This window comes from Phyllopteryx taeniolatus, chromosome 5 (genome assembly GCF_024500385.1).
Source record: "Phyllopteryx taeniolatus isolate TA_2022b chromosome 5, UOR_Ptae_1.2, whole genome shotgun sequence".
NCBI lineage: Eukaryota > Metazoa > Chordata > Actinopteri > Syngnathiformes > Syngnathidae > Phyllopteryx > Phyllopteryx taeniolatus.
The window spans coordinates 20,235,671-20,257,946 of NC_084506.1; the positions used below are offsets into that span (position 1 = coordinate 20,235,671).

A 22,276-nucleotide genomic window follows, 5' to 3' on the forward strand; every position below is an offset into this window, starting at 1 on the left:
TCACAAGGATCGCGGGAGCATTGTCATTTATTTATTTGTTACTTGTGGACAATAGTACACAAGCCCCAATGCTAGGCCTATACTATCTGGCATAATTTTGTTTCTTGGTGGTGGTCTGCTGAGTGCTCTTGATGACTGCTTGTTCATTATATTCCTTGAAAGGCGTAATATAATATTCTGATAAGTGATTAGTTTTCTTTCTGGAAGTTCTTTGAAATTCTTTGAAATGTAAGTGATCTGTTAGAATGCTCAAAGCCATGTGATGTACTTTCTCTATATGTAGCTTTAGTACTGCACATACAGTACTTACCCAGGGTTCTTGAGTCATAAGCGTGCAAACAACACACACACAGACAGACACACGTGCGTGCACTACACAGAGTGCATTGAGTGCATCGAGTTATGGACATGAATCTGTCTCCATGGGCCGCGGGAGTTGGGTTACTCATGAGTCTATAAACATGTGCTGGCGGTGCTCCGAGGCGCTGAACTGTAATTACAAACGTTCCAAACAATATATAAAAGAGCCTCTGCAGCAAGGCCATGCCCCGCGCAGCAATTAGCGTCCCTGTACGGAATTAATCACCTACTCAGTGAAGGCATCTAATAGGCAGTGTCCTCCACGGACAGGCGTAAATCGGACTGTGTGTCTTGAGGTTTAGCAGATTTAGCAGATTAGCAGAATAACATAAATCATTAGGCAATTAAGATGAGTCATTTTTGAAAATTTTTGGAAAACACAATCAAATTTAACAAACGGGTCCAGTTGTCTTGATTCAACATTTGCAGAATACCATGACCTGGATAACTGATAATCGACACAGACATAAATAAAATACAAAAATTACATGCATTGGTATTGTTTTTAATCAATTCAAATGTTAAAAATGACATTGGCAATTATGCTATTAGGCTAACAGAACCAGTGAGTTAGTTGGTGAACTTGTTTAGTGGGGTAATGCAAGGATTACATAACCAGTTAGTTCGTACTTAGTTAATAGGCTAACACAGATTAGATGAGAAAACCTGTTAGCTGCACAATGAGTTTGTAGGCTACCTCGTTATTTGTTAGTTGGCGAGCTAGTTCAGAGGGTAACAGAAATACCACATAACCTTTTATTTAGTTGATGGGGTAGTTGTCCTAAATTGTTTTCTAGCCCATAGGGCTGCACATACTTTATTTTTAGATTGAGAGACTACATATAGTGTCACGTTTAAGTTACAGACCAGTCTTTACTGGTCCAAACTGCACGGTGCTGTTTGTGTTTAGCTAGCGAGAGCTCAAAGCCACTGCTTAAATTGTCTCCTCTGGGCTGCCATAGCTTACTGTTTTCCTCTCTTTCAGGAGGTTTGAGTTCTAACGTCATCAAGAGGCCCAAAGCTGTGAAGTCAGGCACTGACGCACCGTCTGTCGTAAGTACCCAAAGGTGTTCTATCGCCACCTGCTGTAAAAATGCCACCCTTCTGTCTGTTGCCTTGTTGTTAGACACAAAGAACATCATCTTTAACTTGCAGAATAACGCTTGGGGTGCACCCCTAATTGGCCACCAGGCGCAGCCCACCTCGACTCTTGTTAGAAAATGGTTTCCACTCTCTTGCCTTCCAGCGCCGCCATTTTGTGTGGCGCTGCCAAACTAGTCGGGCGGCGGGTGGGAGAGAGAAAGAAAGAAAGAGAAAATGAGTCCTTTTCTTTTTAACTGCTGTGCCTATAGTGCCTTTATCCCCTGTAGTGCAGCCTTCCGTTTCTCCTTGAATGGCACTCAAGCGCCTGTCAGTGTACCTGTCTCCACCCGAACCCTGCATCAGCTCGAGCCTCGGCTCCCGCCGTGCACTCGCTAACCTCGGGCTCCGCCCCTCAGCCTCCAGCAAGCTTGGCTTAAGTGCCAGGCGTTTGATTACATGTGCAGATGTTACTTGGATCCTCCCAACTTCTCTGCACTGCAGTGTGTCTCTTGCCAAAAAGTCACAAGTTGTTGTTTTTTTTTTCCATAGATAATGTATGTGAGGAAGGAGTTGGCCTCTTAAATATTTAACATAGTGTCTTATCTTTGAAAAATGTTGCTAATTCTTTTCGTTTTAGATCAGTTGCCCTGGGTTAAAGTTGAGTTAAAATGAGGGAATGGTTTGTGTGTGTGCGTGCGTAGGAGAGTGAAGCTTGGTGGAAAAGTGACAAGATACATTCTTAACATTAGGGAAAGAAATTTTGCCTTGACGAAGATGATAATGGGTGGTTTTATTGGCACTCTATACTCAACATGTTTGCATGTAGTTATGCCCCAAATTATTATAATTTGTGTTTGAAAAAATTTTTTTAGCTGAATCTTTTCACTGGAAACACTGTAAGATGTCAAATTAAGAGCTTATAATTACAAACAGTTTTTGCTATATTAATGATTTTTGGGGGAAAGTTCTATCTCCGGAATTGTTTGTGCTCATTCTCTTTTCCCATCTGGAAATTATTTTTGGATTAGTCTTTTTGAAGTTCCCAGAATCCTTTTGGAAATGTGCAAAAGATTGAATTTACATAGTATAAAAAAACTACATTAAAATAAAGTAAAAGTACTCATTCTTTAAGGACATAAAATAAGTAAAATTTAAATAATGAAAAAAAGAATAATCCTCTGAAGAACGTATGACTAACGGGTGCAAGTAATACTGGAAGTGTTGTTGCATCAGAGTAAGTATATTGAAGAGCATTAAAAAAACATGTAATTAATCAGTGTACAGAGGTGCCTTGAGATACAAGTTTTTTTGTTCCGTGACCATGCTCATAAGTCAAAGCACTCATAATCTTTCTCCATTGAAATCAATTGAAATGACCATTCCAACATCTCAGCCTCCCAAAAAAATAAAAAAATTGTAGTGTTTTTAATAAGAGAACTTGCACTCTGTACTGTGTAATAATTTTTTAAAACTTTTTTGACTTTTTTTTTTTTTTGCGTGAATTCATTGGACATAGTGGTGCTCCTTCTGTTGTACACACCTGGGGGCAATAGCATAATGAGAGGGATATACTGTATACATGAAAAGTGTCCTGCAATAAGCTGCAGTAAAATTGTTAGCTGTAGAGGATAAAGAAAATATACACCTGGGGGTATTGTTTCATAAGCCGTCTATGGTGCTTTGCATTATTTGTTATCGTTAAGCTAAACAAACGTACCTAAGGCAAATCTGTGGTTGTTTTAAATAAAAAATGTGTAATTCTTAGTTTTTTGTTTGGTTTGACAGTAAAATTAACGGAGGGAAAATAAACTGAGTGAAGCCTCTTTATTTTTTTTTAAGAATTATTCACTACCTGCCAAACCAGTGCCTGTTGTAAAACGAGTTGAGTTGCGTTCCTGCCATCAATACAGCGCTCGTATTGCAAATCCTTTGCTCGCAAGTCAAAGTGAAAAAATAACCAAAAATGGGTCACTCATATCTCAAGGCACCACTGTATTGCTCATATACAGTACTCAGCAGCCAGGCTTTCCTTCATAAATCACAGTAAGTAAATTGGTTACAATCTCTACTCCCATTTGCGGAGTAATTCTTTCGAAGCTCACTGAGCTGAAGTCTTACAAGATCATTTGTTTTATGACACGCGTTTTAAAATAAGTAACAGAACATTTGCTGACTACTTTTGGAGGCTTCACTGTACTGTATATACTGTTAAAATGTTCAAAGTTCCCCGCCTCAAGAGCTACTAAGGTCGGCCCATCTCAAGCTCAATGGCTTCATTTGCGGGTCAGAATGTCGCCTTTGGCTCCATATTGGAGCTCTATGTGCGCATATGGGGTGCTGCGGCGTCCATATTGTGTTGATGGAATGAATTATGAATGTTTTTTTGCGTAAGCACGGTGTTTCTGGGGCATATCTGTGAGCTTGAACCATCACCCTATAGCGAGCAGATGGCATGCAACATGTAACATATCGCGCCGACTGCCTCGTGGCAATGACGCACACGCGCGTAGGCACAAGTGTGCAACGACGTGACGCCAAGTTCAAATCCACAAACCTTGTCCAACGCACAGTGGGGGGGATTATGAAAATGGCTTAATCAGAGTACATTACTTTGTATTGCGTTTGATTTTGGCAGCAGGCCCGGAGGCAGAGGCTGCTGCCAAGCGTCGCAATAGCAGCCCTTGCTGCGGTTAGCTCGAGCTGCATGCTTAGGCCACGTAGCTGCTAGCTAACCCTCGACGGAAACGGAACGGCAATCAGCTCTTCAAGGTTACAGACGGGCAACGACGCTGGTCTGCCCGCTTCAGCGTCGTGTCTGTCAGCTCAAGTTTATATACACAGCGGTCTGCAGCGCTATCTGACGCGCCCGCTAAATATAGCAGGCGACAGATGCAGCTCAATGGGGCACTGCCCGAGCTCACTGAGTGAGACTCTGCAGGCAAAGATGAGCATGTAGACGTGACTTCTTCCTCTGATAAACACATGATAGAGCAAATAATGCACTAAAAAATATCTTCTTTCCTTATGCACCACCAACTAAACTACATTTCTGTTGGGGCATTTACATAAGATAAAGTGGTAGTAATGAAGTTGAAAATTATCTGTTGCAGGATGCTGGCCGACCTCTTGGTTTGTTAGTGTCAAAATTCCCATTGGAAATACAGATAATCCGTTTGTGTGTGTGTGTGTGTGTTCTCATAGTCATGCAAATGTGAGAATAAGGTAACCACTGTCTGTAAAATTAATAAGCCACTCAGGTATTTTATGATGGATGAAAAACATGTATGCATAATTTATCTTGGGTCAAAAAAATAGTAATAGTCTGCTTTTGTGCAACTTTAAAGTCAATGTTGCGCTAATGCTAACAACACGACATACAAGGAGGTCTTCACAGCACAATGTTTTTCTGATCTACATTTGTATCATTTAGCATTAGTTAATTGTACGAGGTGTGTCAGACCTGTTCCAGGACTTGTCATAGAAGATAATATTTAAAAACTACAAATAACTTTTCCCCTTCTCAAGCAATTCCCCTGGAGTCTGTGAACTTTCCCATGCCCTCTCTGCCATGCCTTCATGTACTGCTGGAAGGATCCTCCATGGGTCTAGGCATCTTGACATCTTCAAAAACGGGCCCTCTTGATGACCCCCTTGAGCTTGGAAGAGGGGGAAAAAATATCATAAGGAGCCAGGTCTGGTGAGTAGGGTGGTTGCTCCAGCATTGCAATTTTCTTCTTGGCCAGGAACTGCCAGATGCTCGGGGCATTGTGAGCAGCCGCGAGTTGTTCTGCAACAACTCTCGCCTCTTCTCGCACACTGAATGAAGCCAGCTGGTTGATTGTGTGGCCCACATTCAAGGAACAAACTTGTAGTTTGGGTTTAAAATATATATTTTAAGACGCCAGTCCTGGAACTTTTCTGACTCATCTCTTATATTACAATAAATACAGGACATAAATTATTGGAAAAATACATACGTGTAAATGTGGTCATCCTTAGTTGCTGCTTTTGGAAGCCAGTTCCTGACTTCCTAGTTTGCAGCCAACCAGCTGAGTGTTCTCATTGGCCTGAGAGGCAGTGGCAGCATGAATTTTGCCTAGCAACAAGTGGCCTTGCTGTATCGCCTTTGGTTTTAGAACAAATTATGCATTATTATTAGAAATGAGAATTTTAGCACAGAGGAATTTGAAGAGAGGGCGCTGTAATTTTTCCTGCTGTCGTATTTGTGGCCATTCCTCTTACATGTTGGTGTCCAGGTTTACACGCCTTTTACAAATAATAGTATTGCAAACTGTATTGTATGCTCCACACTCCCTTGTTTGCATCCCGCACAATTGCGTGTCAAGAGTCTTTATGTACATGTGACTGTACGCAGCGTGTGAGAGATGAGAAACAGCTGCCAAGGCTGGGCTGCCTGAGTGGTCTGGTGTGACCCCCACCGCGTGCCCTGTCATTATAATCATCGGGCTCGTTTTTCGTAGTTTTTTTTTTAACTCCAAAGATGTGGCTGTGGGGCCGCAGAGGGACATGCTAGCTCGGTCTAAGCCAGCCCTCTTCACCTGGCATGTTTACGACCCTGCTGGTCGGGAGGGTAAGCTGCTGGGGGTCGGTTCATCTCTGTTCGACCGTTAGCTCGCTTTAGCTGTGTGTGCGTGCGTGTCTGCGCTTCATGCATGTACACTAAAATAATTTGGATTTTCTCGCACATTTGCTCGAAGCTGAATCATATCTTCCTCATGTAGGTAGGTGACTGAGAGGTCAGCCTGTCTGACTTTGCGAGCAATCCCCCTGTGGCTCGCCAAACCCCCACCCCCTACTCCTCCTTCACATGTGTAACAGGACCATGCTGCACATGCTGCTTCTCCTCCCTCACTCCTGTACTCCCCACCATCACCACCTTCCCCTCTGGGCCTGGTATAAATAGATGGCTCATGTCTAGTGTGCTACTCTCGGGTTCCTGCAGAGGAGCTAAGCTTTCCAAATGCTTCACTTTGTCTATCTGGATTCCTTCTGTCTGCACCATCACACAACTAACATTCAAATGTACTGTATACACATTAGGGCTGCAACTATAGAATATTTTTCCCATCGATTAATTAACATTTAGTTACGTTACCTTGTGTTGGCCATCATCTGCGTGCTGTTGTGGGTCACATTGCACATTCTTTGTTCAGTGTGAAGTGATTGTCATTGCACCAGCAACCCTTTCTACTCTGAGGGGCTGCATGCCATTACATAATGTAACGTAACATTAGTCTGTGTAAAAATTATCCCGGCAAAGGTTCGAGGCATAGATTTAGCTTCTACCTCTTTCTTGTAGTCAAATGATTTGAACTATTCAATTAATCGTTGCTGCCCTAAACTGTCATTGGTTTTATGCAACAGTTTAACATTCTTAACTGTCGTACACGTGTAAAATTTAAGTTACTGGCTGTTTCACGTTGGGACGTTAAAACAGAATATTTATGATAAACAACAATGATGATGGCATCTTGTCCCTTTTTTTTAAACATTCTAAAACGTATCAAAAAGTGAATAAAACTACCTTAACTTAATAACAAGCAATTGCCCTTATGGTGATGCAGCTTTGGTTTTTCACCAACAAGCCACAAAAATCCAAAGAAAATGGAAAACCAGCAGAGTTATCCCTTACTACTCTCAGAACTGAGCTCTCGTGCAGTATTCTGATATCTCGTGTGATATCAAGCACAGCGGTGGTTCAAACTCTGAAGACTTTAGAGGCTCCACTGTGGAGGGCCAGGCTCCAAAGCCAATGAACATTTGGACCTATTTAATTTGGTTGTGATAGCAAAGTACAACATGGGTTCAGGATGTTTTGGACCTGTTCCATCTAAACATCCAGATGCTACGCTACCCACAACACTGACCAAAGAAGCCCATAGATCACATTACAAGGTTAGAGCACTTCACTTTGTCCTATCACTGCACGGAGACCGAGTATTGATCGATAGCACTTAGACTTAACTGTGGTTGAATTAAAGTGGCTTTTTAAACCGTGCCAGTCTCTTGTATGGAGGCCGCCTGAAGCGCTGATGGAGTTGTTGTGCTTTTGCGTCGTGTGTGGCGCATTCAGATGTCGCTACCATTGCACGTTTGTGTGACATTATGAGACATCGAGGTGCTGAAAGAAAGTAGGTCGTCAGCTGCTCGCGGAGGTGCCCGGCCAAAGCAGCTATCGGTTACAACCTCTCCACTTTCACATGTCTGAGCCATCGTGCTGACTTTGCACACTTCCAAGAACCGCTCATAGCAAAGGTGTTTTTTAGACTGTAGTGCGCTTGTGCAACTTGCATTCATGTATATGCGTGCAACATTTTCCTTTTACTGGATGATAGCAACTGGCTTCACTTGAAAGCAGACCGTCGGCCAGACTAGACTGTGAGCCAGGTACTATATTAGAATGAGCGATGTTTAGTCAGCAGCCTGATGGGACCGCATGCCTCGACCTTCCCAAATGAAGCATAGACTGTGGCTCTTTTGCATGATGACAATTAAATATGAGATGTCTGCTTTAAAATATCTACTGTATGATCAACAATCAGACACTCAAAGGTCCGAATTTGTACCTAAATTGGAATGCGGCATAATCTGTCACTATAATCAAGTAATAGGATAAAAATTGATAGTTCATATTTAGACAGTAAAATTAATAATGCAACTTGACGCTAATGTGCATTTTAGGTGCAAGTATTCTTGTTGTCTACTTGGCTGTTGGCAGTTGGCTGTTGGTAGCTCAGGGTAGCCCGTCTCGTTGAGTGACTTGGCGTGAGTTGAGTAGCTCTTGTATGAACGTGCATATTTACAGTTGTTCAATAAAGCTTTTGAGAGTGCACCGGCAGCTGTGGCTATCCTTGACCACTTGTGAAGGAATTACAATACGTTTCAACTAGCGGTGGTTGGCTCGTACCTTTTTGTGCTGCATGACTACATATTCTTACGTCGCTTCACAAACTAGTTCATTGCCGTTACCGTTGTATGTCGGTACCGTCGTAAACCGAGGAGCCCATGTCCTCCAGAAGTAGTACAATTTAGAGACCAAAATTGTAAGATAGGCCAAAAAAGTCAGAGTTCAAACTGTCTCACAAATCTTATGAGCCTTCAGCTTAGTTAGCACCAGTATTTGTTTGGCCATGTTTTGTGCGATTTTAACACATTGATTTCCAGTAATGGCAAAGAGATGTCAGGAGAATGAACCACTACACCCATCATCAATACAATTCATTAAAAAGCAATTGCACATGCTAATGTGAATAGGTTAAGCCGAAAGCGTAATGGCTAATGACTAGCATGGCATATTTTGGACAATTTTACTGCCCATAACCTGTGTCTTCAAAGCATGAGTAATTTTATTTTATCTTTATTCATTTTTAGTATACAAATTTTTTTTTTCTACTTTTATGACAATTATGAATGAGAAATGTGTTGCTGAAAAATTTGCCTGTAAAAAGTTACTAGACATTTTATGACGGCAAAAAATCGACCCTGGAACAAATTAATTTGATAATTTCCTTTGGGGAGAAAAAAATGTTTTCAAATTGGAACAACTTGAAAGTCAATTAGGACCACAGGATCAAATGTGGTGGCAATTTTCCGACTCCCGTCGCCAGCCCAACCAACTTCCAGTTTGCTCCTGTATTGACGGCATGTTACTTGTCACGTGAGCATGACAAAATCCAGATGATGTCTGGTGGGATATATTGTGGTCATCCACAACCATGCAATTCTCATTTAATTATGTCGATTCTACCACCCTGCTTGGTCTCTCTTTCACCCAAAGAACAGTATGTTCAAGTCGTCAAAATGCCATTCGACTCTGTCCACAGTGTGAGTATGCCAGGGCGCACTTACCATCCGACTCTGTCCACACTAACATCCGACTCTGTCCACAGTGTGAGCATGCCTGGGCGCACTTACCATCCTCTCATCACCGAGCGAGAACGCGACTGAACTGGAAAATCGCAAACAAATTACAGTTGGCAACTTACACCCGCACACCTGGTGATTGACCCTCACACACATTACCAAATCTGCGACACAAACAACATTTTGAGGTGCCACATCAATTTTTTGATTTTTTTTTTTAACCACAAACGTGGCACAATTGTCAAGGAAGAAGCTGATTTCTCTGGCCACTGTAGCTATATTATAATAATTCAAAGCGAGGAAACAGGCAAGAAATACAGAAGTGTGTGGCTATTTCAGGCTCATGGCCATGATTGCACCATTCATTGACTGTACTCGCGTGTATTTTGGTGAAAGACTTTACATACCTCGCTTTTTAGCCTAAGGTACATATGAAATTTATGTATTATTTTAAAATACAACATACGGACATCAATTTGTACCTGAAACTATAATTTTTGTTAAAGCTCGTGTGATAGGACACATTTTGGATGGGCTGTTACATCTGCGGCATTGTGACACCGTTCATCTGTGATACAAATCTTAACAAAACTAGTGTCCGACAGTCGGCTAGTCATGAAAACTAGTTTCAGAACCCTACACACTGCGTGACAGCTCAGTAGCATTTGGTCGCATCGCTTAGTGTGCGGCAGGCCAGAGACATTACATGCTCTTTGTGCATTGTGACGTGGGCCTACTGATGTATTTGCTGACAAAGTTGACCTTAGTGTGTTTCCGAGGACTGCGAGACACCGTAACATGCACACGGGACACAGCATTAGGTACAACTAATGAGACACTTTTAAAATTGTGGTTGGCTGGGGACCAGTCCAGGGTGTAAGCCACCTCTGGCCAAAGTCAGCTTGGATGGCTCCAACTCAGCCATGACCCTTTTGAGGACAAGCACTATAAAAAATGGATGAATGGGGGCCTTTATTAATATAACTCTTCGGTTGAGATTGTTACAGGTATTTAACAATATTTTTAGGATTGTGGTTGAAGGTAACTAAGTTTGTATCATTAATTCCATGTAAGGGCTCTTAGTATGATGCAGCACAGTTTTATAAATCTGGAAGCTCAATAAATTTTCAGTATTGTACCTCTTTATATGTGTTTAATCGTCTTTGAGCTTGTTTATGACTGCTCCAAAACGCTCACGGAAAAATGGAAAGTCTTAACAGTGATAACAGATGACATGCTTAACATCTAGCATTAAAAAACGCACACAAAAACATGCTAAAACTCATAATGTTAAAATTGAGGAAAGTCATGGAACAGGTGCAAATTGTGGTAAAAGCCTGCTTAGATTGAGGTGAATGTAGTCAGTTACTATTTCGAATGAGAACTGATCCAGTTGCTAACATGCTAACAGTTGGTAAGATACAGTATATCCTAATAGCTGAGTACAGAAAATGCTTATGTAGCTCAATAAGGATTTCACATTATGCCCTGTAGTCGAGTACAATTTCAAAATAGAATTGAGCAAATGTCATCAGTTGGTAAGCTGACATCCAATACATTAACTTAGTTATGGAGAGCACTAAAGCTGATTGATTATTTAATGTGGTCACTATTTTTTTTTTTTAGGGCTGCCATTCTTTTACAATGGGAAATGTTTTTACTTAACATTTTAGCATATACAAACAATATATTCTGACTTTCTTGTGGTTGTATTCTAACAGTGTAACGTGATGGTCATCAATTATCAAACAGAAGATGTTTCCACACCACTCCACCTACCTTATGATGAGTTATTTTCATTGTCTTTTTGTAGCGGTAAAAGATGGTTTTCTCCTGTGGCCTGCTGCTGTGCTACGTCGACGTTCCGCCATGATGTGTCCCAGCTTCATTGTGCAGAGAAGGTGAGAAACACATTGTGAAGCATACCAAGTGAGCAGTCACAGTACTGTAATGGCAAATACAGCAAAGCTAGTTTTGACTGATGTGACAGTTGGGACTTATGACTCTTACTACTTGAGATATTTGAACCAGTTCTGTTCACTTTCCATTTTAGTTCTAACACATCCATCCATTTTCTGAGCCGCTTCTCCTCACTAGGGTCGCGGGCGTGCTGGAGCCTATCCCAGCTGTCATCGGGCAGGAGGCGGGGTACACCCTGAACTGGTTGCCAGCCAATCGCAGGGCACTAGTTCTAACACACAATGCAAAATTCCATAGACTGACTAACAAATCTGGTATCGAATGTATATAAATCGGTATTTGAACACAAATGATGCAGCAACACATGTAGCCAGACATTGTAACAATATATCACAAGAAAAATTATTACTGCAGCTGAGTGTGTGACAATCTTCTTGGTGTACAGGTACATCTCAATTAATTTGAATATGGTAGTCAACAGGCGGCACGGTAGCCGACTGGTTAGAGCGTCAGCCTCACAGTTCTGAGGACCCGGGTTCAATCCCCGGCCACGCCTGTGTGGAGTTTGCATGTTCACCCCGTGCCTGCGTGGGTTTTCTCTGGGCACTCCGGTTTCCTCCCACATCCCAAAAACATGCATTAATTGAAGACTCTAAATTGCCCGTAGGTGTGACCGTGCGTGCGAAAGGTTGTTTGTTTGTATGTGCCCTGCGATTGGCTGGCAACCAGTTCAGGGTGTACCCCGCCTCCTGCCCGATGATAGCTGGGATAGGCTCCAGCACGCCCGCGACCCTAGTGAGGAGAAGCGGCTCAGAAAATGGATGGATGGATAGTTGGTCAACGTGCGCACACCACAAGGAGCCGCAAAATGAATACATTAAATCATGAAGCACAAACTATTTTAATTCTTTACACTTAATTATGGTATTACAGTATGTTTTTGTAAGTCAAGGCACAACTGTATATCAAAACAGTAATTGCAGGATTTCTTGCAATATGATAACAGTGAGCCCATACCGGCTAGTCCTGCTGGTCACATATAGAAGGAGAGGTCTTAAAATGTAATCAGCCTAAAAAATGTCATTTAATTACAGGACATGTGTACAGTAAAAATGTTTTTGTGTGTCAAAGCGGGTGAGCAGTGTGAATCTGCGGAAGGACTGAATGTTGCCAGACTGTCCTTTGGGGTGAGGTAGTAGGTTGTATAGTTTTAGGGTCACACCCTTCCTGTCAGATAACTATACAACTTACTGTCTTTCCTGAAGTGACTGTAATGTCATCTGATGATTGGACCTCCACAGGACCATTGATGACGTTCTTTAAACTGCAGCACCCCCGTGTGGGGGTTCATTGTAACTGCACTTTTAGCTACTTTGCACTCGGTGACCTTCTTGTGCTGGAGCGTTTGTTGCTTCACCCCATGATGTTTTCATTGCTGTTTGATTAATTTTAGTTGCATGTCCGTGAGCCTTCCTGATGTTCGTACGGGGTGAGGTAGTAGGTTGTGTGGTTTCAGGGTAGTGATGTTGCCCAATCAGAAGATAACTATACAACCTACTGCCTTCCCTGAAGGGCAGCAATACGTCACCAGGCGGACTTGACGCTACCCGTCATGGCGACCGACACTTCACCATGAGGTTTGCAAATGGTTGGGATTATTATTTTTTTGCTTGAGATTTTAATAAAAGGTATGAAAATGAATTTGTGTTTATCAATTATTTGAAAAAGTATGACTATTAACATGTATGTTTGTTTTGTTCTATTTTATTTTATTTTGCTGTTGACTCATCCTTCCAAAGTCTTTTGACTGGGATTTAAAAGTATTTGCATAATTATCTGTCGTAAATGTGATTTATTTTTCCCCCCCATAAGATAAACTACACATTCACAATGCATTAATATAAACATTCATTGAACAACGAAAATGCGAACAGTAATAACGATAAAAGTTCCCATACAAAAATGTGATTACAGAAAATAAACACAACACACACGTACACACCACTTTCTGACCTCATCATTTCATACTATGCCTTCTTTTCACCATTTTTGTATTTTTTTTTTCTTGACCAAGATCACAATGTGCTGAAAAAAAAGTTGTATAAAAATGCTGTTGGGTCAAAGCACTTTCGATGTTAAAAAAAAAAAAAAAAAGCCATATTTATATATTACATACTTGCATATTCTGTGGAAAATTAAGCTCTCCTGGGAAGAAAAAGACCATCCATTTTGTCGATTAGCATTAATATAGTAGTATTAACAAAATATGTCGTTGCTATTGAGATTGTGGTGAGCAGCCACCGGAAGGGAGTAGCTACAGTATTCAATAAACCAATGTAAAGTATACACCATGAACTGGTTGCCAGTCGATGTTAAAACAAGCACTCACATTCACGCCTCTGGACAATTTAGTCTATAAACCTGACATGCGGGTTTTTGGAATGTGTGAGGAAGCCGGAGTCCCCGTAGAAAACCACCTGGGAGCGCATGCAAACTCAAAAGGTAATTTAGTAGCTGTAATAAAAACATTTTGTCAGTGTTGCAGAAACAACAAAATTCTGAACTCCGTAATGATGATAAAAAGTACTCAAAAAAGGCAATTTGCTGCAGGAATTTCACCACTGTTTACCTGCTTTTGAGGGGTGGGGTGGGGGGGGGGGGATAGTATGAGCTCATTGGACTGTACATTAGGTACCTCGCCGATACACCGACAGTCCAATACATACTAGCTTAGCTACGGGTCGCAGGCCACTTGGAAGTGGCGCCGTCCAACTTGCAACAAGCCGACATGGGTCACCACAACACGCACAAGCTCAAATAAAACACTTCAGGAAAGATAATGTTTTTGGGTTGTCTGCATAGCTTGATGGGTAGCTCCACGATGTAGTTGTGCTAGAACTAGGCCAAGATATTAATAACTAGCAATCCCAGCGAACAGTCATAGACGGGCGGGCCTCATACCAGGAAGTATATGTCCAGCTGGCTGTCACTGGGCTAGTTTTTAGCCATACATGTCATTGCAAGTTTTCAGCACTTCAAAAATGTCAGGAATTTAGAAAAGACTTTGCAATGTGACCTATATAACCTGTAAGTCTACTGGGGGAGTATCTTTTTGAGAAGTAACAGCTGAGATAAGTAGTTGCACAAGTGTGCACACCCTCTTGTAACTGGGGATGTGGCTCTGTTCAGAATGAACCAATCTTTCAAACTCTAAATGGGAGTCAGCGCACAACTGCCACCATTTAAAGTGCCTCTGATTAACCCCAAACAAAGTTCAGCTGTTTTAGTTGGCTTTGGAACAGAAAAACACCCGCAGACACCACATTGAAGCGATTTAAGTCTAAAGTGAGTTGAATGCGTAAAAAGAGTGATGAGACAATGGCCCAAGTGTGCATCCTGTCTGTCTAAAGGGCATCCTCTGCTAAACATTCGGCATCCGCTGGTGGGTTTCATTACTTCAACGTGCAGTAGGGACTGATGAAAAGCCATCACAGTCATTCATTGCTTCAGGCCTCTGATGTCACAGTGCCATCAATGAGAGCATTGATCAAATATTCAGCTAGCGGATTTGATTGAAACCACTCAAATTATATAACTACACGAGACACGTTCATATAAAGTATATTCAAAAATATAATCAATGGAAGGCGGCACGGTGGGCGACGGGTTAGAGCGTCAGTCTCACAGTTCTGAGGACCCGGGTTCAATCCCCGGCCCCGCCTGTGTGGAGAGTGCATGTTCTCCCAAAAACATGAATTGGAGACTCTAAATTGCCAGTAGGTGTGAATGTGAGTGTGGATGGATGGTTGGTTGGTTGGTTGTATGTGCCCTGCGATTGGCTGGCAACCAGTTCAGAGTGTACCCTGCCTCCTGCCCGGTGATCCAGCACGCCCGCTACTCTAGTGAGGAGAAGCGGCTCAGAAAATGGATGGATGGATATCCATGGAAATTAGTATTCTTTGTTGGATTACTGTGTATCTGTGTATAAATAATAATGGTAGACTGAATAAGCGCGCCATCTAGTGTATACATATGCCCCTTTTAGTTTTTAATGCCGCCCAAAAATTTATAATTGCATATCTGTACGTTAAGACGATGCTGAATATACCATTATTGTTGTTGTTCTTGATGGCCTTCTTTTTAATGGGATTTTGGAGTGTATAGAAATCATATGTTGAAAAAATAACCTGGTTTTAATGTCTGAAATTTTATTTTTTTAAAGTTTGCCATTTGCCCCTACTGCTAATATGAGTAGTACTGTTTCTTATAATAAACATAATACTAATATAATTAGTAATATTAATTTTTTTAAAGTGCCACTTGATCCTCTTAGTTGTTAAGTGTTTAATTTTGTGCACTAATATTTATACCATAATTTTGTGCACTAATATTTATTTATACAAATATATTATTTTTATTATTATTATACAGAAGTTCCAAAATCTCAGGTTTGCATTTTCCATTTTGCAATGATAGCTCACCATCAGTAGATGGCAGCAGCGATCACTTTCTGTTTCTGCCAAGTCCCCACACCCCATTGTGAGCCACTTTTGTGTACGTACATCCAGTACACTTCATATGTACCACTTGACAATCAAAAGAAACATAGATGCGTGGAAAGAATTACATTTTACTGTAGTCCGTCCGCGGCACGGTGGGCGACTGGTTAGAGCGTCAGCCTCACAGTTCTGAGGACCCGAGTTCAATCCCCGGCGCCACCTGTGTGGAGTTTGCATGTTCTCCCCGTGCCTGCGTGTGTTTTCTCCGGGCACTCCGGTTTCCTCCCACATCCCAAAAACATGCATTCATTGGAGACTCTAAAATTGCCCGTAGGTGTGACTGTGAGTGTGAATGTTTGTTTGTATGTGCCCTGCGATTGGCTGGCAACCAGTTCAGGGTGTACCCCGCCTCCTACCCGATGACAGCTGGGATAGGCTCCAGCACGCCCGCGACCCTAGTGAGGAGAAGCGGCTCAGAAAATGGATGGATGGATGGATGTAATCCGTCCACATGTTAACCCCATTCTGAAACACAAACAGAAAACACGTTCATGCAGATTCCAGAATATCAGTTCCAATCATTTTTCCGGGTTCTTAGCAGAGGCTACCAATTTTTAGCATATTAGCATTCAAGATGTGAAACCTTATCAATCTTACTTTAGGGACGTTAGAATTTACCAGTGCTTAGTATACATGGTATACTATCGCATGGTAACAGGTTGGCACAGAATGGCTGTGACTAACATCTTTCAGTTCTTGGACCCCTCCTGTTCAGCCTGTATATGCTACCCTTTGGTCAAATTCTTCAGAACTTTAATTTTGACTACCATAGCTATGCAGATGACACACAGTTATACCTAGCAGTGTCTCCACATGACGATAATTCAATGGCGGTGTTGTCAAACAGATAAATAACTGGATGTGCCACATTTTTCTTCAATTACACCACAACAAAACTAATTGTTTTTGGCAATAAAGAAAAGAAGATTGCTGTGAGTAAATAGCTGGAGTCACTCTTTAAAAACCAAAGCCCAAGTCCGAAACCTTGTGTACCAATAAAGAGTCCAACCTAACTTTCAACAGTCATATCAAATCAATTACTAAAACTGCCTTCTCCCATTTGAAGAACATATCCAGAGTGAGCTTGCATGTGTCAAGCAGACCAGGAGAAGCACCCATGCTTTTATCTCAAGTAGACTTGACTATTGTAATGGTCTTCTGACTGGACTCCCCAAAAAGAGCGTTAAACAGCTGCAGCTCATTCAGAATGCTGCAGCTTGGGTTCTGACCAGAACAAAGAGGTCAGAGCATATTACTCCAAAGTCTTTACACTGGCTCCCAGTCAGCTTTAGAATAGATTTGAAAGTTCTGCTACTGGTCTATAAATCACTAAATGGTTTAGGTCCTGAATGCATGAAATATGGCGGCACGGTGGACGACTGGTTAAGAGCGTCAGCCTCACAGTTCTGAGGACTCGGGTTCAATACCCGGCCCCGCCTGTATGGAGTTTGCATGTTCTCCCCGTGCCTGCGTGGGTTTTCTCCGGGCACTCCGGTTTCCTCCCACATCCCAAAAACATGCATTAATTGGAGACTCTAAATTGCCCGTAGGCATGACTGTGAGTGCTGGAGACTCTAAATTGCCCGTAGGCATGACTGTGAGTGCAAATGGTTGTTTGTTTGTTTCTATGTGGCCTGCGATTGGCTGGCAACCAGTTCAGGGTGTACCCCGCCTCCTCCCCGATGACAGTTGGGATAGGCTCCAGCACGCCCGCGACCCTAGTGAGGAGAAGCGGCTCAGAAAATGGATGGATGGATACATGAAATAAATGCTAATCGAATATAAACCCAGTAGGGCTCTGAGATCGACAGATTCGGGTCAAATAGTGGAGCACACAGTCCAAAGCAAACATGGTGAAGCAGCATTGAGCTATTATGCTTCACACGAATGGAAGACGTTGCTAACAGAAGTGGCGTCAGCCCCAAGTGTGAATCTTTTTAAGTCCAGGTTAAAAAAAAATAAAAAATCTTCATGCTTTTTAGAGCATTTCCACTTTTAAATGATATTTCTTGCACTGTACGCTGTTTTGTACTTCTTTCTTTGTTTTAAATTATATAAACTGTTTTTTTGCTCAGTTTTTAAATGCTCTTAATCATGTAAATCGCATTGAGTTGTATGAAATGCACTATATAAATAAATTTGCTTTGCTTTCGATAAGCGAAGTGGAGTAAAACAAGCTAAACGTTGCTCTTAGATATGTTCCTGCCCATATGATGAGAATGTGCTTTAGCTATATGTCGTGCAAGGTGGATATGTCCATCCATCCATCCATTTTCTACCGCTTATCCGGGTCGGGTCGCGGGGGCAGTAGCTTCAGCAGGGACGCCCAGACTTCCCTCTCCCCAGCCACTTCATCCAGCTCTTCCGGGGGGATCCCGAGGCATTCCCAGGCCAGCCGAAGGATGTAGTCTCTCCAGCGTTTCCTGGGTCGTCCCCGGGGTCTCCTCCCGGTGGGACATGCCCGGAACACCTCACCAGGGAGGCGTCCGGAAGGCATCCGAATCAGATGCCCCAGCCACCTCATCTGGCTCCTCTCAATGCGGAGGAGCAGCGGCTCTACTCTGAGATCCTCCCGGATGACCGAGCTTCTCACCCTCTCTCTAAGGGAGAGCCCGGACACCCTGCGGAGGAAACTCATTTCGGCCGCTTGTATCCGGGATCTTGTTCTTTCGGTCACGACCCACAGCTCATGACCATAGGTGAGGGTAGGAACGAAGATCGACCGGTAAATTGAGAACTTCGCCTTTCGGCTTGGCTCTTTCTTTACCACAACGGACCGATACAAAGTCCGCATCACTGCAGACGCTGCACCGATCCGCCTGTCGATCTCCCGTTCCATTCTTCCTTCACTCGTGAACAAGACCCCAAGATACTTGAATTCCTCCACTTGGGGCAGGATCTCATCCCCGACCTGGAGAAGGCATGCCACCCTTTTCCGACTGAGGACCATAGTCTCAGATTTGGAGGTGCTGATTCTCATGCCAGCCGCTTCACACTCGGCTGCGAACTGCTCCAATGAGAGTTGGAGGTCACGGCTTGATGAACCCAACAGAACCACATCATCTGCAAAAAGCAGAGATGCAATACTGAGGCCACCAAACCGGACCCCCTCTACGCCTCGGCTGCGCCTAGAAATTCTGTCCATAAAAGTTATGAACAGAATCGGCGACAAAGGGCAGCCCTGGCGGAGTCTAACCCTCATCGGGAACGAGTTCGACTTACTGCCGGATATGCAGACCAAACTCTGACTCCGGTCGTACAGGGACCGAACAGCCCGCATCAGGGGGTTCGGTACCCCATACTCCCGAAGCACTCTCCACAGGACTGTAGACTGGTTGGGCGAACTCCCATGCACCCTCGAGGACCCTGCCGAGGGTGTAGAGCTGGTCCACTGTTCCACGGCCAGGACGAAAACCACACTGCTCCTCCTGAATCTGAGATTCGACTTCCCGACGGACCCTCCTCTCCAGCACCCCTGAATAGACCTTACCAGGGAGGCTGAGCAGTGTGATCCCCCTGTAGTTGGAACATACCCTCCGGTCCCCCTTCTTAAAAAGGGGGACCACCACCCCAGTCTGCCAATCCAGAGGCACTGTCCCCGATGTCCACGTGATGTTGCAGAGGCGTGTCAACCAGGACAGCCCCACAACATCCAGAGCCTTTAGGAACTCCGGGCGAATCTCATCCACCCCCGGGGCCCTGCCACCGAGGAGCTTTTTAACTACCTCGGTGACCTCAAACCCAGAGATAGGAGAGCCCGCCTCAGAGAACCCACACTCTGCTTCCTCATGGGAAGGCGTGTCGGTGGAATTGAGGAGGTCTTCGAAGTATTCTCCCCACCGACTCAAAACGTCCCGAGTCGAGGTCAGTAGCGCCCCATCCCCACTATACACAGTGTTGGTGGTGCACTGCTTTCCTCTCCTGAGATGTCGGATGGTGGACCAGAATTTCCTCGAAGCCGTCCGGAAGTCTTTCTCCATGGCCTCACCGAACTCCTCCCATGCCCGGGTTTTTGCTTCAGCGACCACCAGAGCTGCATTCCGCTTGGCCAGCCGTACCCATCAGCTGCCTCAGGAGTCCCACAGGCCAAAAAGGCCCAATAGGACTCCTTCTTCAGCTTGACGGCATCCCTCACCGTTGGTGTCCACCAACGTGTTCGGGGATTGCCGCCACGACAGGCACCGACCACCTTACGGCCATGGTGTTCGTTATGGACAATCCGTGACGAGCACAGAAGTCCAATAACAGAAGACCGCTCGGGTTCTTATCGGGGGGGCCGTTCCTCCCAATCACGCCCTTCCAGGTCTCACTGTCATTGCCCACGTGAGCATTGAAGAACAATGAAGTCCCCAGCGGGAGCGCTCTCCAGCACCCCCTCCAAGGACTCCAAAAAGGGTGGGCACTCTGAACTGCTGTTTGGTGCATAGACACAAACAACAGTCAGGACCCGTCCCCCCACCCGAAGGCGGAGGGAGGCTACCCTCTCGTCCACCGGGGTGAACCCCAACGTACAGGCGCCGAGCCGGGGGGCAATAAGTATACCCACACCTGCTCAGCGCCTCTCATCATGGGCAACTCCAGAGTGGAAGAGAGTCCAACCCCTCTCGAGAGGACTGGTACCAGAGCCCAAGGTGTGTGTGGAGGCGAGTCCGACTATATCGAGTCGGAACTTCTCGACCTCACACACCAGCTCGGGCTCCTTCCCTGCCAGAGAGGTGACATTCCACGTCCCTAGAGCCAGCTTCTGTAGCCGGGGATCGGATCGCCAAGGTCCCCGCCTTCGGCCACCACCCAGCTCACACTGCACCCGACCCCTATGGCCCCTCCCACAGGTGGTGAGCCCATGGGAAGAGGATATGTGTGCATTTTATTTCATAAAACCCTGACTGTTGAGTTGTGTGGTAAACACTGGCCTTCCGGTCATGTTCATTGTATTGCTTATTTACCTAGTGATTTACCAGCTATGTAACATGCTACTGGGATTTGCCTGCTAATTGCTTAGCAAAGCTGCTTCTGCAAGCCAAAAGAGCCTCCGTTTTTCCTAGTACCACTCATCAGTGACCCAATAGTAACGCACAGTGACTTGAATAAGTACCTTCAATGTGATTACTGGTCTGGAAATTGTAACACATTACATTACTTCTTTACCGCTTATCCTCACTAGGGTCACGGGCTCTGCTGGAGCCTATCCCAGCTATCTTCGGGCGAGAGGCGGGGTACACCCTGAACTGGTCGTCATACAATCGATAAACGAACAATCATTCACACCTACGGGCAATTTAGAGTCGTCAATCAACCTACCACACGTTTTTGGGATGTGGGAGGAAACCAGAGTTCCCGGAGAAAACCTACGGAGGCACGGGGAGAACATGCAAACTCTACACAGGCGGGGCCGTGATTTGAACCCCGGTCCTCAGAACTGTGACGCAGATGTGCTAACCAGTCATTCACCGTGCCGATTAGATTACTTCTCACCCCAAAAAGTGGTCATATCAGTAACGCGTGCATTCCTGGCATCACTGGTCGTAATTTAACACAAACATGCAGGCATGGACGTTAGCATTATTAGAATTTTTATTTTGCGGGGCCGAAGTTTAAAATAGTTGTAAAGCTCAAGATCACAAAGGCCACAAAATGCTCGGTTACAGATTAGCAACAGACGCATGTCTGTTTTTAATTCAACCTTTTTTTTATATATTCGCTTTTTTTTTATATATTCGCTTTGTCTTGATTTGTCTCTTCTCTTTCAAAAAGCGCACGTGCCGAGGTGCCTCAACTTCCTGGTGTTGAGTAAAGCTTTGCATAATCCTCACTGACTGTTACAAGTGTGTCAGGTGGGGGGGTCACAGTGGTCCCAGGGCCCACACTGTGGGGGGAGTTGGGGACGGTGCGGGGGTAGTCTCACTCGAGCTGCCACCAGGAGGCAAGCCAGGCGCTACTGAGGAGCCAAAGATGTGTCCAGAATGTGATGAAGGGCTGCAATGAGGAATGGGATGGGGAAACGAGCAGAGGGATGCTAACAAGGTCGCACACTGAATCGAGTTTTGTTTAATTTTATTTTTTATAATGGGTAACGCAATAGGAAAACTTGGCCTCTTATTCACCACCTCTGTGGTGTAAGGTCCTATTACAATATAAAGAAGGATTGATGGCACGCGCAAAATGTTTCTGGTCCCATTTAGGGGCCTTTTTCTTAGTGCACAATAAATTTCCCTCACGGCTCTACAGTATTTTGTCTTGTGGCATCATTGATAAAATACCATATTTTAAAAATATGTAAAATGTCTTAATGCCTCCAAAAAGATAATAATGCTTAATTTTAATTGACACTTCCAGAGGTATTATCCATCCATCCATCCATTTTCTGAGCCGCTTATCCTCAAGGGTCACGGGAGTGCTGGAGCCAATCCCAGCTATCATCGGGCAAGAGGCGGGGTACACCCTGAACTGGTTGCCAGCCAATCGCAGGG

The 22,276-nt window shown here is 44.0% G+C and overlaps 1 protein-coding gene across 6 annotated transcripts in view; it reads left to right on the top strand.

The window, feature by feature from the left end:
• pparab (peroxisome proliferator-activated receptor alpha b) overlaps positions 1-22,276 on the top strand; it is a 96,839-nt gene that overhangs the window by 34,718 nt on the left and 39,845 nt on the right. For 5 of the 6 annotated variants that reach the window (XM_061773564.1, XM_061773563.1, XM_061773565.1 and 2 more), the window contains 2 exons: positions 1,346-1,413; positions 11,141-11,228. The gene's annotated coding sequence lies outside the window, so the exon portion shown is untranslated. Of the gene's footprint in view, positions 1-1,345; positions 1,414-4,968; positions 5,141-11,140; positions 11,229-22,276 lie in introns of all 6 variants that reach the window. The other variant, XM_061773568.1, reaches the window with a different exon arrangement.